The sequence below is a fragment of the Phocoena phocoena genome, chromosome 7 (assembly GCF_963924675.1).
Source record: "Phocoena phocoena chromosome 7, mPhoPho1.1, whole genome shotgun sequence".
NCBI classification, from domain to species: Eukaryota; Metazoa; Chordata; class Mammalia; order Artiodactyla; family Phocoenidae; genus Phocoena; species Phocoena phocoena.
The window spans coordinates 42,655,334-42,667,714 of record NC_089225.1 but is presented as its reverse complement, the minus strand read 5'-3'; positions in this window follow the sequence as shown (position 1 = coordinate 42,667,714).

Sequence of the window (12,381 nt, the reverse complement as noted above, 5' to 3'; positions counted from 1 at the left end):
CTAAATATCTTCCCAATCAAGAATAACAACTTGCTCATAAACATGCCCCTCAAGACCCTTGCCTGCTGAGCCCGTGAATGCACAGCTATTGTTTCATAAACGCTGCCTAATTCCGAACAGTTCCTCACTTTGCAAGAGTCGCCTGAAAAATCACACAGCTCAGGTCCAAAAAACCCTAGAAACATCCTGCCCTAAAAGGTGATGTTTATCAACAGGTTTATTTTGGTGGTCTTTGGGGACTTAACAGTTGACATCAAGCATATATTTAACTATATATTGTGATAACATTGTGACCTTGTCAGTAAGATGACCAAGTCTTAGCGCAGTCTTATGGGTATAAAACACATGCTTTTGGATCCTTCCTGCTGTAGTGATATGTGCTCCAAAACTAGAGCCAGAGACTTATAACCTGGGGGGCCCAGCGACACTGCGTGTGGTAGAACGTGGTCATTACAATGACCGGCTCAGGGACGTCCAAGTGCCCACCATCCACAGTCTCTTGAGTTCCTGCCTTCCACCCAAGTTGCCATGAAATGTGTCACGAGACCCGGCCAACCTGGCCATACAGATTGGACCAGAAATAAGGTTCTGACAAATAAAAACACTATGTCAAAGAGATATCTTCACTCCCATGTTCATAGCAGCTTTATTTACAATAGCTAAGACATGGGAACAACCTAAGTGGCCATCAACAGATGAGTGGATAAAGAAGTTGTGGTATATATATATATATATATATATATATATACACACACACACACACACACACACACACACACACACACACACACAGTGGAATATTATTCAGCCATAAAGGAAGGAAATCCTGCCATTTGCAACAACATGGATGAACACTGAGGGCGTTATGCTAAGTGACATAAGTCAGACAGAGAAAAACAAATGATCTAACTTATATGTGGAATCTAAAAAAAATGAACTTGTAAAAATAGAGAGTAGAATGGTTGTTACCAGGGGCTGGGGATAGAGGAATTGAGAAGTTGTTTAAGGGTAAAAACATTTATATGTAGAATTACAAAACCATAACAATAAATCCCTCCCAAAACTCATAGAAAAGGAGATCAGATTTGTGGTTACCAGAGGCAGGGGATGGGGAATTGAATGAAGGTGGTCAAAAGGTGGTACTTAACTACCTTCTACCTTCCAGTCATAAGGTAGATAAGTACTGGGGATGTGATGTACAACACGGTGACTACAGTTAGCACTGCCATATGGTATATTTGAATGTTAAGAGAGTGAATCTAAGAGTTCTCATCACGAGGAAAAACACAATTTTCTTTCTTTTTGTATCTATATGAGATGATGAATGTGAATTAAACTGACCGTGGTCATTGTTCCACAGTATATGTAAATCTAGGCATTGTGCTGTACAGCTTAAACTTACACAGTGCTCTATGTCAAGTGTATCTCAAGAAAACTGGAAAAAGGAAAGAAATAGGGTTCTGACAAAGGCAACTCTATATGTTTTATGTAAGGAGAGCAGAGGCTTCTGAGGTGGCCAGACACGAGAAATCAGACCAGTAGGGGTGCCAAATAGATTGCTAACTCACTCGTCCTATCTTCCTCATTCTGGCGAAAAGAGAGGGAAGTGGGAAACTCAGAAGCCAAGAGAAGTAAAGACAGAGGTAGCAGTAGAAACAGCTGGAGACTTGAGAGAGGATCCAAGTCATGAGAGTGCAAAGGCACCAGGCAACAACAGATGCTCAGTGTGGATGGACCATAAAATGCTGGAGTCGTCGAGCTGCTGGAGCATCCTGGACAGCTGTGAATCGCGTTCAGTTCTCCAAGAGGCCTGCGGTGTTGCTGATGAGATGATTTGTTGGAATAACGATAAAGCAATAAACAACATTCATTTATCTTTTTCAGATATACAGTTTAACACAATAATATCCACAGACCGTAAATGTTCTGTTCTGTGGATTTTGAAAATTGTATACACCCATGTCACCACCACGCAAAACTTGATGGAACATTGTCATGACCCTAGAAGCTTCTCTTGTGCTCCTTTCCAGTCAATTCTTCTTGTACAAGAGCACTGTAGACTAATGCGCCTGTTCTTATGCTTCATACACAGTGTCCTTCTTGTGTCCAGCTTCTTTCACTCATCTGGAGAGTAATCCATGTGTTTGCAAGTATCAACAGTTGGTTTCTTTTCATGGCTAGGTAGAATTCCACAGTAGGAATGTGCTAAAGTTTCTTTTTTCTCCTATTGATGAGCATTTAGCTTGGTTCCAGTTTGAGGTCATTGAGGATAAGGCTGCTACAAACATTCATGCTCAAATCTTTCGGTGGATATATGTTTTAATTTTCTTGGCTAAATACAACGGAATGGAATTTCTGGGTCATAGGATTAATGCATACTTACATTTATGAGAAACGGCGAGTCTGTTTCCGAAAGTGATTGTACCATTCTACACTCCGAACAGCCATAGATGAGAATTCTAGTTGCTCTGTATCACTGTCAACATATAGTGTCATTAGTCTTTTTGATTTTAGTCATTCTATTGGGTGGAAACGGTATCTCACTGTAGCTTTAATATGAATTTCCCTGAAGGTTAATGATGTTGAGTACCTTTGCATGTGCTAACGTCCGTTTGTATTTCTTCTTTTGTGAAGTGTCTATCCATCCAAGTTTTTTACCCATTAAAAAAAAAACAAAACTGAGTGGTTCATCTGTTTTTGACTTGTAGCAGTTCTGTGTATATTCTGGATATGAATACTTTTTCAGATAAATACACTCTATGTATTTTTCCAATCTGTAGCTTGCCTATTCATTTTCCTAATGATGTTTTTTTACTTTAAAATTTTTATTTATTTATTTTTTGGCTGCCTTGGGTCTTCGTTGCTGTGCGCGGGCTTTCTCTAGTTGCGGGAGTGGTGGCTTCTCTTTGTTGCGGAGCACAGGCTCTAAGCACGCAGGCTGAAGTAGTTGTGGCACATGGGCTCTAGAGCACAGGCTCAGTAGTTGTGGCACACGGGCTTAGTTGCTCCGCAGCATGTGGGGTCTTCCTGGACCAGGGCTCGGACCCGTGTCCCCCTGCATTGGCAGGTGGATTCTTAACCACTGTGCCACCACCAGGAAAGTCCCTAATGATGTTTTTTTGATGAAAGAGCTCACACTGAACCAGCCACAGTATTAAGTGCTTTACCAGTTGTTTTATTTAATTAACTTTTTAAAGTTAGATATTCATCTTCCCATTTAACAGATGACAAAATGAATGCTGAGGGAGGTTAAATAATTTACACACAGTTCACGGATGAGAGAGCCTGTATTTGAATTAGCCTCACTTCAGAGCCTGAGGTTCTAGCTACACACCAGCCTTTGGGTCTTTACTCTTTCGTTTTAATCACAAAGCCCCATGATTACAGAGAACAGAGTAGTGGTTAGGGGGAAGGGAAAGGGATGGGAGGGAGGGTAAAATGGGTAAAAGGGATCAACTGTATGGTGATGGATGGAAAATAAAATTTTGGTGGTGAGCACGTTGTAGGGAAGAACAGAAGTAGAAATATAATGTTGTACACATCAAAGTTACCTAATAAAAAATACAATAAAATAATAAAGTTAAGAAGCAAAATCTAAAACAGGAGAATACAAAACAACATTGAGTATCAAAAGATTGTAGAACTGACCTGGATGTAATTATATGGGAAGTACGTTTAGTTCCAAGAGAGTTACCAATAAAGAGACTGTTATGAGTTAAAAAAAAAAACAAAAACCCAAACCAAAAACCTATCATTGAAGGCAGGACATCCGAGCCTTTTTCCCTGACAATCTGAAAGAGATTCATTTTGGGCAGTAGTGAACTCCATCCCTGGACAGTGCAGACCTGCTTTTGTAAACCCACCGTCTGTTTTAACCACTTTGATGCAAAATAGCCGCAGATGAGTTCTTACCTTGATCCTGGGTGCTTTACTCCCTCATCAATTGCTCTAAAAGCAAGAAGTTCATTATGCTCATACTGACCAGCCATAGAATTACTGGCACCATTAAATTGCTTTGAAGTGAGGTTATAGAGTTCAGAGAAGAGAGGTTTTCTTCTGGGCAGCCATTCAGTTTTGAGGCTTGCCTTGTCCTTTTCTTAATTCCCCCGCATTATTTGCTTATAATAACCACTTCATCCTCTTAGATAGGGTCCTCTGCACAGTGCTAGCCAGACTCTCCCACGTAGGGTGCTACTGTATGGGTAGCCACATCACTGCTGCTAAATATTTATGCTCTTTGTGTTTTTTTCAAGAATCTCCTGTGTCCAGTAAAACATCGTCATCTGAACTTGCATTACACAGTTCTTTCCCACAACTCAATGATTTATAAAGGCTTGATTGTAGTAATAATGGAACATACATGACAGCAAGGAATACCACACGTTATGAAGTGCTATACTGGATAGAGGAGTCAGCACAAGCTATAAAACTTCAGGGGACAAAGGGCTCAGGAAGGTCTGAGTACTCAGAGCAGAACAGAACTCTGCAACAGAGGGAGGGAACAGGGCTTTCCCCAAATGATAGGTAAAGAGAGAAATAGTGGGTGGAAGGCCCTGCCCAGCAGGAGGTCTGCGAAAGAAAGCACCCCATGGGCTGAGGAAGCTGTTTAATGTACAGTTGACAAAGGGCAAAGAAGTTCCTGGAAATGTTTACAGGGTGCTCCAGAATGTAACCCTCTACTACCAGTCCTGTGAGCTTTGTGCTCTGGGCTCCCAGTGTACAATGTAGAGACGGGATTGGGTTTGTCTCGCTTGAAATGATTCAGTGTTTATCTTGGCTTGATTGGTCTCAAAGTAATTGTTTTACAAAGTGCAATGCCTTGCACTGCTATTTCCTCAAACCCATGTTCCTTTTCATTCACTCTTAAATGTCAAAATTGGGAACCATAAAAGTCTACTCTTTCTGGCCATCTGGCTTTCTGCTGGCATTAGAATCCAGTAAGACAGACAGACAAAAACACCCAGACCTTTTCTTTTTTCCCGTTTAGGGTGAATATGAAAGCATTTTATGGGTAACTGATCAAGTTCTAATTCAAGAGAGCAGATTAGGGGCTTCCCTGGTGGCACAGTGGTTAAGAATCTATCTGCCAATGCAGGGGACACGGAGAGGACACGGGTTCGAGCCCTGGTCCGGGAAGATCCCACATGCTTCAGGGCACCTGAGCCTGTTGCTCTAGAGCCCGTGAGCCGCAACTACTGAGCCTGCATGCCACAACTACTGAAGCCCGTGCGACTAGAGCCTGTGCTCCGCAACAAGAGAAGCCACCGCAATGAGAAGCCCGCGCACCGCAATGAAGAGTAGCCCCCACTCACAGCAACTAGAGAAAGCCTGTGTGCAGCAAGGAAGAACCAACACAGCCAACAATAAATAAATTAATTTTTTTAAAAAAGGAGAGAAGATTAAATATACGGTACAGCAAAAAGCAAACATACTGGCTGTGTGACTTTGGGTAACAATCTTTCTAAGCCTCAGTTTCCTGGAGACGATGATAATACCTATCCTCTACGTTCACTAAGGACACTAAATGAGATGATAAATGTACAAAAAAACCACCTAGTACATAACAGTACTCACTAAATGTTAGTTCTCCCTTCTTTTCTGCCTGGGCTTCACTCTTTTTTTTTTTTTTTTTAACAGTAAACCCAACAGTTATTATTTATCTAATTGTCTAAGTGACAGACCTAATAGTCCATTTCAAAATAGCAGGAAGGGATGAAGGGATTGGACACAAGTCTTTTGCTGTACCAAAGCTGTGATCAACAGCCAGTCCCAGCTGAAAGCAGTGAGTAGTTTTAAACAAAGAGATGCTAGCTCGCCATAAGAAAATTCATTAAACACATGACAACTGTGGTTTATCAGAAATGCAACAGGACAGACTACCAGGGAGAAAATGCAAATTTAGCAGACATTGTTTTCTTAATGCACATTTACCCCTTTATGCCAATCTCATCTTTAACAATAAGAGAATGAAAGAATGAAACTAAGACTGTATTTAGAATTGATTACATATATGATTTTTAAATGATCTATATATGTGTGTTTTATATGCCATATACATATATACATGTACATATATATATAATTTTTTTTTTAACTGGAAGATGACTTCTTTTTTATTTTTTAAATTGAAGTACAGCTGATTTACAGTGTTCCGAGGTGTACAACAAAGTGACTCAGCTACATATACACACTCTTTTTCAGATTCTTTTTCATCATGGAAGATGACTTCTTAATCTAAGGACATAACTCTTTTTTTTTTTTTTTTTTTGCGGTACGTGGGCCCGGACGCGCAGGCTCAGTGGCCATGGCTCACGGGCCCAGCTGCTCTGCGGCATGTGGGATCTTCCCAGACCGGGGCACGAACCCACGTCCCCTGCATCAGCAGGAGGACTCTCAACCACTGCGCTACCAGGGAAGCCCTAAGGACATACCTCTTAATCTAAGGTATGACAGACAGAAATAATCACTTCAGGGGCCTATCTTTTTTTTTTTTTTTTTAATAACAAAGTGAATCAGTTATACATATACATATGTTCCCATATCTCTTCCCTCTTGCGTCTCCCTCCCTCCCACCCTCCCTATCCCACCCCTCCAGGTGGTCACAAAGCACCGAGCTGATCTCCCTGTGCTATGCGGCTGCTTCCCACTAGCTATCTACCTTACGTTTGGTAGTGTATATATGTCCATGCCTCTCTCTCGCTTTGTCACAGCTTACCCTTCCCCCTCCCCATATCCTCAAGTCCATTCTCTAGTAGGTCTGTGTCTTTATTCCTGTCTCACCCCTAGGTTCTTCATGACATTTTTTTTTCTTAAATTCCAAATATATGTGTTAGCATACGGTATTTGTCTTTCTCACTTATTTCATCTGTAAAATGGGACCTGCCTCATCCTTGCCTCATAAGAATCAAAGGAGAAAACCTACATAATGACACTTTGTAAGCTGGGAAGTGCTACATGCACTAGTAGTTACTATGAAACAGGTCATTATATTTTCATCATATTTCATCATTTTCATCATCACTCCTCTGTGTTCCAGATATTCCTTAAAGTAAAAAAAGAAAAGGACAACAATGAGAAGTTTTCTGTGGGTCCCAAACCTCCATTTTGAAGGGACTGGAATATAAAGCAGCAGGAATAAGAGCTTTTAAGACTTAGTGGAAAAGAGAAAAACAGCATTTTAATGGGAAGAAAAAAAAACTTCCTAAACACTCTTCCAGACAAGCAGCATTTTAAGTATTATCTTCAACATTCAGCTTGAAAAGGTACTGGATTATAAAAATGAATTGTATGTGCTTCACAATGTTGCGAAAACGCGGAGACCCAGAGGTTCTCTAGTCATTGAAGAATCAGCTCCATTGATTTGTTTTGAAATAATTCTCTTAATCCCTTCTCACAATAGAATGTTGCAATGGAAGTGTCAACTAGGTACAAAGATGCCATAGATGTGACATTCCAAGTGGAGGCCCCATCATTTGCAGAAATGGAGAAGCAGCTCCTTGACTCATGACACTTTACCCCAGAGGGAGGTGAACCCTGGGGGGTGGCGGGCTGGGGGAGAGTGCCATGGCAGGGATGGAGGGAGAATTGCCTTGAGAAGGGAATGCATTCCATACTTCCTGAGAGTTGTACCAGAAATTCCCAGTGATGGGACTCTCCAAAAGACCCACAAAAGGAAAAGCCAGTTGTGATCACGCCATCAGCAAGAAACTTGGGAACCTCTCTGACCCCCTTTCCCTGATCCTTCCCCACTCGAGTTAGCAAACTGGGGCCCTGAGGGGGACAAGGGGGAAGTTGACCGCATGGCAGATTTCTCCAGCTGAGCCCTAAATCCACCAGAATTTCAATTTTTGTATTGATCAGGCATCCTAATTGCTGGATAGAGACCGCGGGACCTAAAGGGAACATAAAACAATTGCTCCCTGAGGCCCTGAGAGGGAACAGATGAGTCAGGGGCCTGCCTGAGTTTTCTGCTAATCCCACCTCCCTAAGGATCAGGAGGAAGTTTGTAGGAGTGTGTTTTGATTGTTGTAATGCTTAGTGGTGAAGGTGCTACTGGCCTTTAGAGGGCAAAGACCTGGAATGCTAAATATTCCAAAAATCGTCCTGCTTGGGGCTTCCCTGGTGGCGCAGTGGTTGAGAGTCCGCCTGCCGATGCAGGGGACACGGGTTCGTGCCCCGGTCTGGGAAGATCCCACGTGCCACGAAGCGGCTGGGCCCGTGATCCACGGCCGCTGAGCCTACACATCCGGAGCCTGTGCTCCGCAACGGGAGAGGCCACAACAGTGAGAGGCCCACGCACCGCGATGAAGAGTGGCCCCTGCTCACCACAACTAGAGAAAGCCCTCGCACAGAAACGAAGACCCAACACAGCCAAAAAAAAGAAAATTAAATAAAAAAAAAAAATTTTTAAAAACAAACAAACATATCACTCCAACTTCTGCTTCTGTCTCAGAATTCTGAAGAGTTTCCATACCACAAAAGACCCCTCTCTACCAGTGCTGAATATTGCAAGGAGATAGGGAGGCAAGTCTGGCAATATCTCCCTCCAGACCCTGTGAGCAATTTGCAGTCACAGTGCTGTGTGATATATCTGGACAAGAGTTCACATTAAATAAAAAGGATTTTTATATCATATATTATATTATATTTTCCTAAATATCCCCTCTCTATCTACATGGGTAATTGAGCACTTATTCCATCACATCAAGGATATAAACTGTTTGCTTTCATTTTCAAAGGACTCCCAGCACCCCACAAATTCCTAAATTAGATCCAATGCAGCCTCAGATCTTACAGGAGTCTTGATTAGCAAAGTAAAATAAAAATTAAAGTAAGTGAACATTGTTGGGGAGACAAAAAGAACCTCCCTTACTCGGCAGATCCGAGCATTTAAAATGGCAGTAATTGTGTCACCATCTTGCATAGTTTCTGAGGATGTGTGCAGAAATTCATTCTACTACGACCAACTGGATTTCCCCCTCTTTCTTCAGACCAGAGATAAATATTTAGCTACAAACCTCAGGATAGAATAAAGCCAGACTTTTCGTTTATTTAACAAGAAAGCTTAGTATCAGACACTTAAATCGTTAAGGAGAAATGACAGCCTAATGCTGTTGTAGAACTAAAGATTAACTAGGAGTCAACAGGTTCTCTTATAGTCTGTTTTCTACTTATATCGGTGGGAAAAAAATGTTAATTCACTCAGAATTGGATATCGTGGCACTGAGTCTGGATTCCTTGAAAAGGTCTGTTTTCTCTCAGGAATACTTGGTCTGGCACAGGGAAAATGAAAACAAGTTAAAAAAAAAAAAACCATTCCCGGGTAGTAATTTTTCTCTGGAGACTTAAGAAAAAAAAAAAAAAAGAACAGCATTTATGTTGAATAAAATGCTTTCTCTGCAACATCATTTTGAATGTCAAGTAAAAATGCACAGAGCAGTCTCCCCTGGCAGCTGGGGTCCAACTTTAACTGCTTAAAACCAAAATTTTCAGAATATATTTCCTTTGTCAACTGAAAAACTGGGAAGGAGAAGTTTATATGTGTTTAAGAGGAGACAAAGTAAGCAGTATAAAGAGTTACTATTGCATACGCTAAAATCTGACAAATGAGAAACATAACCAATGTTATTAATCAATGTGTAATTATATCAGCATTCCATGTAAGCCCATTATTCAATGTAACTTGCCTATGGGGCTGCATTAGATGAAGGTCCAGTTATAGAAACGTGTGGCTGACAGGCTATAGTCACTGAACCGACTGCATCTGGCATCCGCTCAGCGTTGGGACGCTCTCTGGCTTTCCCTGAGACTGGCCCCTGACTCATGGTCATCTTCTCTATCCTACAACCCTTTTTATCCTGGTGATTTTGTCAGTAACCTTGTTCCCTTCTCCAGCTTCACTTAGTCACCTACCTCCGTGGCCACAGCCTAGAGCCTGCCCTCAAGGGGCTCTGACCACAACCTTCCTTACCGCCTCCCTCCTACCATGCCAGGTCACTGACCCCATGGAGACCCTGAACCCTTGAGCCTTTTATTGTCTTCTTGTTGTCAGCACCTTTTGTTTCTTAGCTCATCTAGATGGGATTGCAGTTACTCACCTGAAAATCAGGGCCAGATTAGATGACCTAGGTGCTGAAAAAACTACGGTGCCCTTGTCCTAGATGTAATTCAAAAAGTATAAAGAGGGACTTCCTTGGTGGCACAGTGGTTAAGAATCCTCCTGCCAATTCAGGGGACACAGGTTCGAGCCCTGGTCCGGGAAGATCCCACATGCCACAGAGCAACTAAGCCCGTGTGCCACAACTACTGAGCCTGGGCTCTAGACCCCATGAGCGCAACTACTGAGCCCACGTGCCACAACTACTGAAGCCCACGTGCCTAGAGCCCGTGCTCCACAACAAGAGAAGCTACCACAGTGAGAAGCCCGCGCACTGCAATGAAGAGTGGCCCCCGCTCGCCGCAACTAGAGAAAGCCCTTGCACGGAAACAAAGACCCACACAGCCAGAAATAAAAATAAATAATTAAAAAAAAAAAAAAAAGATGTGCAGCTATAAAAAGTCCAGGAAAAACCACAACACACACACACGCACATACAAACACCCCCTGACATGGACTGTCAGGTTTTGTTTGGCCTGGACAGCATTTGAAGCAGCATGTAACTAGTTACCAATATTTTCGATTGGATGACTTCATCTAAAAAGTTATATTTCTGCCTTCTCTTGGGGTCTCGGTGACACTGGGCTGTGACAGTCACCAGGAACCATTTTGGATAATCCTGACTGCCCCAGTTTGCTGAAGCCCCCTCTTGGTCCCTACCACCCTCACCTTATGGCCCAGCCCCTAAGGGCATTTGTAACCTCCATCCTCGACAATTGTTTTCATTTACCCTCAATGTCCTTCCTCATCATACCTCTTAAAACTTATTCCAGGGGCTTCCCTGGTGGCGCAGTGGTTGAGAGTCCACCTGCCGATGCAGGGGATGCGGGTTTGTGTCCTGGTCCGGGAAGATCCCACATGCCGCGGAGCGGCTGCGCCTGTGACCCATGGCCGCTGGGCCTGCAAGTCCGGAGCCTGTGCTCCGCAACGGGAGAGGCCACAACCGTGAGAGACCCGCGTACCGCAAACAAACAAAAAAACTTATTCCAGATCTTTGCATTTTCCTTAAACTCCCTACCCTCCCCAACATTTGTTCCCCTGCAGTCTCATCAGATAACCTATTTTATTGACAAAACTGAGACCAAAGTTACTGACTCTTCTATCTGCTGTCCAACCTACAACGTTTTCTATAACTGTCCATATCTTGCTTCCACTCTCAGAGAATGGACAGTCCTCCTTTTAGATGAAGCAACCTCTTCAGTTATGTCATTTTTAAAAACATAATGTTTTTTATAATTGTAGAAGTGATATACCCTCATAACCATTCAGCCAAAGTTAAAAATAAAAGTAGTCCCCTCCACAAACCCACAATGATACTACTCCTCAAAAGTAAATACTGTGAAATTACTGTTAAATATTTGGACGAAATCCTGGTTTCGTCCACATGCGCACACACGCACAGAGACATACACATCCTCATATATACCTAAACATATATGTATACACAAAATTTTATTGTATTTTTCCAAAACTATGATTGTATATTTTTGTGTAATTTGTGTTTCTCTACTTAACAGTGCTTGTGAATACCTTTATGTGTCAGTACATGTAAATCTGCTTCTAACAGCTGTATAGTGTTCCATTGTTTGCATATGCCATGCTTATTCAAACCCTTTCCAAAATTCCAAAAGTAGTGTATGCTTACTAAAAATAATCCAAATTATACAGAGTATAAAAAGTTAAAGATGCTTCCCTTCCCATATTCCCCAGTCCCATTCTCCAAGGGGTAACTATTATTAACAACTTGCTGGGAATCTTTGTGAACTTTTAAAAACGTCAGATTTACCGGAGTATAATTCACATACAGTAAAATTCACGTTTTGTAGCCTACAAATGTACAAACGCATATAGTTGTGGAACCATCACCATAGTTGAGATACGGAACATTTCCATCACCCCAAAAAAAACTTCCCTCATGCCCTTTTATAATGACTTTCTTTCCAACGCTCAGCCATTTCAACCGTTGATCTGTTTTCTGTTCCTATAATTTTGCTTTTGCTTTTTCCAGAGCAAATATATTTATATTTGTGTCATATAAACAGAATACACAATGTGTGACTTTTTGAGTGTGGCTTCTTTCATTTTAGCATAATACATCTGAGATTCATTTGTGTTGATGTATGTATTGTCAAGTCGTTATTTTGTCTAGTACACAGAAATAGTTTTCTTTTTTTTTTTGCGGTACGCGGGTCTCTCACTGTTGTGGCCTCTCCCGTTGCGGAGCA